We start from the raw sequence: 7,020 nt of genomic DNA, 5'->3' as shown, positions 1-7,020 counted from the left end.
GTGTCTGATACAGCTCAGCTAAAACCTTATCCTAGAATCAACTTGCTCACCCAGTCACAGAAGAGTTGGACGATTACTACTCCAGAAGTAATGAGAGGGACTTCCCTGGTGGTCCAGCGGTGAAGATGTCTTGCTCCCAATGCAGGGGGCCCGGGTTTGATCCCTGGTCAGGGAACTGGATCCCGCATGCCGCAACTAAGACCCGGCGCAGCCAAATAAATAAATATTAAAAAAAAAAAGAAGTAAGGAGGGAGGCACAAAAGAGAGATGAGAGCTTCTTTCAATGAATGTTCTTCTACTTGTATATGTGAGGAGTGAGAATAAGTGCCTTTAATAGTTACCTGAATGAAATTGTTCTCAAAACTGAAAATGACCAGGAAAAGATGGAATCTTCCACAAATATTGGAAACTGCAGAGACAAGAATGTGGACAGAGCATGTAGGAAGACAGTGGTTGGTCTAAAATAAAGCCATACCCTGAAACGCAGGAGTTCAGCCATTCCACCATCAGTGACATTTGCACACCAGATCACTTGTACTCATCTTCCATGTGAAGGGAAAACACACAGCCCTAACTTGTTTCTAAGTGTGAACTGCAGTCCCTTTTCACTTACTATTTCACTTCATTAGTTACTTATGCTATTTGTGCTTTCCCCTCTCCCAGTCCTTCCACTGATTGTAATGTTATTCAAGTTAATTTTCATAGATAAATTATTCCAACAACGGTTTAAGTGTAACTTAGTTGATATAATTGTGCATCAATTTTGGTAAATACAGAATGTGATGTTAAGTATTTTATGCTAACATAAGCTCTTGGTTTCTCTGATCAGTAAAATTTTCTGAATAATAATAAATCATATCCTCCTCATTATCCTTAAGGTTCCTTCAAACCCCATGAATTTCAATAATGAGTGATGAAGGGAAATGGAAAAGGTTCTTAATTAGACTCCTGTATAGGATAAAACAAAATAGAAAACACACACATTCACAGCTTCCTTTCTTAATGAAAGTATTTTTCACTTCCATCAGTAGACCATTTTTCTGTTTTAATTTTGAAGGATTTCCCAAAACGGCAAGATTGAATATAGTCATTTAAAGAAATTCAACTGTTGAAAATTGGTAATTCCCTTCCATTCCATAATTCAAAGTAATTTTGGGGCTCGAATACCATCCTAAGGCTAAAACAATTTATTTCAAAAATATGTTGCAGAGGGAGGAGTCTTCATCTTTGTCTTCTTTTTCTCCTTCATCTTGCATTTGCTTTCTTATCTTTTCTGCTGTCCTCCTTCCCCTCTTCAACACTTCTCTCCTCCTTAACCTTCTTTACCCCTTCAGCAGATTCAGACTTACTGGATCTTTAGTTCCCAAGACCCAGGAGAGAGAGTCTTTTCCCAGACTTTTAGCAGATCCCTTAAAAGGCTTTGCCTGGCCTGGCTCAGGTCACATCTCCATGAATGTGAAGTGTCCTGAAGGATGTGGCTCTGATGGACCAGGGGTTGGTCTTGATCTGAAACTGCAGAGTAGAGATGATGAGTCACAAGGACTAAGCAACAGGAAGGGATGATTCCTGAAATCATCAGACGTATTCTCTTACTAGAAAAAAGGAGGCAACGGATGCTGGCAGGACAGAACAATAGAGTACGTCTACAGTCATGTGTGTGTGTGTGTGTGTGTGTGTGTGTGTGTGTGTCTGTGTGTCTGTGTCTGTGTATACTTTGGTGATACACTAGGAAAAACTTTTCCCAACACAGAAGTATCATATTTTTGGTGTTTTTACAATTATATTTAATGCAGTAAAAAATGGGTTTTGGGGTGAAGTAAATCTATTTTTTAAAATAGACAATTTCCAAAACCTATTGAATAACTCATGCTTCCTCACCTGATTTTAAGAGGTATGGTTTTATTGTTGTTGTTTTTTTTTAACATCTTTATTGGAGTATAATTGCTTTACAATGGTGTGTTAGTTTCTCCTTTATAACAAAGTGAATCAGTTATACATATACATATGTTCCCATATCTCTTCCCTCTTGCGTCTCCCTCCCTCCAACCCTCCCTATCCCACCCCTCTAGGTGGTCACAAACCACCTAGCTGATCTCCCTGTGCTATGCGGCTGCTTCCCACTAGCTATCTGTTTTACGTTTGGTAGTGTATATATGTCCATGCCACTCTCTCACTTTATCACATCTTACCCTTCCCCCTCCAAGAGATATGGTTTTTAAAATCTAAACTGCCATATATAGGTGCAGGGCACATAGAGGACTGATAGCTCCACTATTTGCCACAATGCGCTTCTTGTCATGAAATCTCCACAGCTTCTCTTGGGAGCCTCACAGCCCCCAAGGAATCTGTGGATCTCAGTGGCCCAGAGCTCAACCTGAGGTCTCCCCTCTCTACACACCACCGTCATAGCAGCGTTTGGATAATCAAGGACATTCTGTTTTTTATACATTTCATTTGTTTATCCAATGGGTATTAAAAAATAATTATGAAGTACACACTCACACGTTTCAAATCAACTTAAAACAGACATAGGTATAAGCCTTTTGGCCAACTACAGCAAATAGTATCAATTGGGAGCAAAGACATTTCCTTTAGATATTTTAAGACATAGGAATTAAGTTGATTTAAAAGAAGAACATTAGGTATTTATTCTATGATGGAAATAGTGCTGGATATGAAGTCAGCACACTCCTACTCATTATCTGCTTGACGTTGAGCTAGTTGCCTAACTTCTAAGCACTGTTTTCCTCATCTATAAAGTAAGGGTAATACTGTGACTTACAAGGCTATTTTGAAGATTAAATAAGAATGATTGAATATCCATTATCAATTTGGTGGTATGCTAACTTGCTGAGTCAGTGCTTAGTTAGTTGTAATTCATCTTTAAAACCACAAAATTACCCTCACATATTGTCATAGCCAAACGCTTGCAACATAGGAGACAACTAAGTATTGCTTATTCATGTCAGTAAAACATTCCCTACATCTGTTCTAGTACTCTCTATGGTGCTTCTCAAATCCAAGTCCATGAACTCCAAGAATTAATGAAGGATGAATAAGTTGAAAAAAACTGTAACTGCTTGGCTCATAGCAGAAGCCTCTCAAATAATGTTATTTTAAAACTATAATCAAGACAATTGAAAGAGGTGTTGAAAAATGTGGTATACTGTCAGCAATAAATATTTTGGTTGTACACATTCCAGAAGAATTAGTTTTAAAACTTAAAATAGTTATGTGTTATGTAGGGTTCATGCAAATGGATTTATTTCATTATTTTTGCTAATTTTGTGGCTGTTTTGAGGCAAGCTTTCCTCTGTCACATCTATCATTTCTCCCTGAAGTGCATTCACAGACTCCTTGGAGTGATGGAATCTTCCTGCAGTTATTGGTGGTGCCTGGTCAGAGGTTGCTTCACTCTAGGGCATTTCTCTGGAGCTGTTTCATTTGTGCAAGGGACCAGCAGCACTTGGGTGTTATTTTATATTAAATTAAACATACACACATTAGCACTTTACAGGCAAAATTGTATACATGGCCACTTTCATATTTTTAAATGTCAGATGGATATGAACCCGAGTTTAATATTTTTGGATGTCGTTTGTTAGGGGGACAGGTTCTAGAGTGGTTACCAAGATCCCCACCTCCTAGAGTTCTCTTGAGTGTGGGAAGGACCTGTGACTTGATTCTAATAGATTGTTCGATTCTAATAATAGTTCTAATAGAACATGGCAAAGGTGATGGATCTTTGTGATTACATTTATGGCATGATTCTGTGGTCATGCTACATAAAACTGTAACACTGTCTTGTGGGAGTATTGCTCTCCCTTCTTGGTTTTGAAGAAGTGGGCAGCCATGTTGGGAAAGCCCACACACAGGGAACTCCAGGCAGTGCTTAGGAGATAAGGGCAATCTCTTTCCTACAAACAACAAGAAGATGAGGCCTTTGGTCCTGCAGCTACAAGGAAATGAACTCTACCAATAACCTGAGAGAGCTTGGAAGTAGGTCCTCCCCCAGCTGAGCCTCTGATGAGACCACAGCCCCAACCAGCATCTTGGTTTCAGGCTTGTCAGACCCTGAGGCAGAGGACCCAGCTAAGCCATGCTTGGACTCCTGACCCACAGAAACTATAGCTACTATTTACAGAAACTATGCATAATAAACATGTTGTTTTATGCTGCTGTGTTTGTGGTTATTGATTATGCATCAGTAGATAATACCTTTTTTTCTAAATTTGTCACCAGATCATCTGCTCCATTGTGAGCATCTGATAAACCAAGGAGTTGAATGAATGATCTTAATCCATTATATAATGCAAAGAGTTGATATCAAGGGATAAATAACAAGGCAATATTTAAGGGCCAATGATACAGTAGAAACTCTATGAAGCCATGGGTTGGGATTTAGGTTCTGGTTTCCCTCTTTGTACAATTAAAAAATCAAATGTTCAGACTAAATACATTTTAAGTTCCATTGTAGCTGTAAATTTATTAAGGGTTTTAAAATTTTAAAACATGAGTACAAAACCCTTTAAACATGAATACAAAACCAAGGGCTATTGACCTCAGGATCTTATCCCTTCTCTAAAAATTATAGCTTTATTACCTCTAGTTAACCATTAAATAAATTTTAGTTTTATTTTGGAATTCATGTTCATAATCACCTGGATGGGATTAAAAGGACTTTTTCTAATGACTAAAGAGAGCATATTAACTTCTCATTAGATACCAACTGATTAATTACATAATATTGTTTCCTCTCATCTGTTTTGCTAAACTGGGAAATCTACCAGCAGGAACATGACAATTTAGATACAGCATGTTAAGTATAAATAGACTTTCTCAATTCATTATTGTATTAAAGAAAAGTGATATCTTTTCTTTCCAAGCTGAAAAAATTTGAAATATTTGATCTTTTTTTTTTTTTTTTAATTTATTTATTTATTTTTGGCTGTGTTGGGTCTTCGTTTCTGTGCGAGGGCTTTCTGTAGTTGCAGCGAGCGGGGGCCACTCTTCATCGCGGTGCGCGGGCCTCTCACTACCTCGGCCTCTCTTGTTGCAGAGCACAGGCTCCAGACGCGCAGGCTCAGTAGTTGTGGCTCAGGGGCCCAGTTGCTCCGCGGCATGTGGGATATTCCCAGACCAGGGCTCCAACCCGTGTCCCCTGCATTGGAAGGCAGACTCTCAACCACTGCGCCACCAGGGAAGCCCGAAATATTTGATCTTTATACATTTCCTGCCCATAAAAAAAGAAAGAAGAAAGAAACAAAGAAAAAGAAAGGAAAGAAAATTAATCTAGACCACACACGGAATTGAAATTAATTTAATTAGTTAATCCCATCCATTTCATTATTTAAAAAAAGATGTCATGCATTCCAGTTAGACTAGGGAATCTTTATTGCTTCACTTGTGTTATATGTTTGTGTAAAAGATCCTATCCAGTAGGTGTCAGCAAAGTAATCTTAAAAATAATCACAGAGGCTTCTCATATTAGCTTCATAACTACTTGTAGGTAAATTATAAGAACTTTTCTGCTTACAGAGCAAGATGTTATTTTAGCGTATCTATAATTTAAAAAGAAGAAACTTCCTGATTTAAGAAAGCTGCTTTCTCCTCTTTTTCCCCATGTAATAAAAAGTCTATTCTGAAATATCGCATAGACGGCCAATACTGCCTCATGGTGTCAGTCATCACAATAAAACAGGGTATTTGTGTACCTGGATAATACTAAAAGGAGGCATTATGATGTCATCAAAAGATGTTAATATATATGTGGGCATGTGTATATCTATCTATCATCCTCTAAGTGGCCCAGATGGTAAAATGTTAGCTGGAAATTTCTGAAATAAACAGCCAGGTCCATATCCACATCATTTTGAAATATACAGAGTATAAGAGGCAAATAGATCCAATATGTAGAAAGCTAACCTATGGTGGAATACATGCTCCTTCTTCCCCTCTCCTAAAGAGACCATGGTAAGGGGTTGTGAGAAGACCCAGCACAGTCAGAGGGGTTCCCTGTGGGAAGGGGGAGGGTAGGTCTTAGGAGAGGAAAGGGGAGCTGGCTTCTCAGGGAAGATGTGTAGACTGAGGGCAAGCACATTCCAGAGGAAGGCTTGGGTAGAAGGTAGTGTCCACCAGCTAGAAAGGGACAGCAGTGCAGTGGGGTATGTAGACCACAAATCAGGTAAGACGAAGAGAAGAGAAGCAGAGTAGGAGCAGGAAAATTTATTTCTTTGTTTTTAGAGAATTTTTATTGAAGTATTGATATAATATTTCAAGAAAGTGCACATATCAGAAGTGTAGAACTCAATAAATAGATATATGTATATATTAATATGCAATATATAAATACATAGCAATAAAGATAACATTTGCCTAACTGGCAGCTAGACTCTGAAGGGAAAATTGAGAATTGAAACAGATAAATTGAATCAAACCAAACGAAACCAAACAGCAACCCCAGAAGACTCCTGTGTTCTAAAGATAAGATGCCTGACTATTCCAGCAACTCCTAAGTTTCACCCATTATGTTAGGGTTTGGTGGTATCTCCTTGTGGATTTACTTTGCATTTCCCTGATGATCAATAATGTTGAGCATTATTACATATATTTATTACCTATTGGATATCTTTTTTTTTCCCCATGAAGTGCCTTTTCAGTTTCTTGCCCATCTTTCTATAGGTTATCATTTCATAGTAGATTTGTAACAGGGATTTGAGATCTAGGTTTTATGTTAGATATGGATTTGAATTTTAGCTTTGTTACTTGCTGTGTGATATGAGGCTGGGCTGGGACCATCAGTCTACTGAAGAGGAGCTTAAGAGAACAAATGTTTTAAACAGTCTTATGTACAATTCCAACGCTACTAAAAATCATCCTTAGTTATGAATAAAGCAAGTTCCTAAAAATAGCTATTTGGTAGAGCTCTCTTAGATTTTTCTTTACCAAATCCTGAAAACTTTTGGATGCTAATATATACAGTCCTTGGTTCTGAATGTTTGCTCCCTGACAGCCCGTTGG

This window comes from Stenella coeruleoalba (genome assembly GCF_951394435.1).
Source record: "Stenella coeruleoalba genome assembly, chromosome: 3".
In the NCBI taxonomy this organism is placed as follows: Eukaryota; Metazoa; Chordata; class Mammalia; order Artiodactyla; family Delphinidae; genus Stenella; species Stenella coeruleoalba.
Note: the sequence above shows the minus strand (reverse complement) of the source record.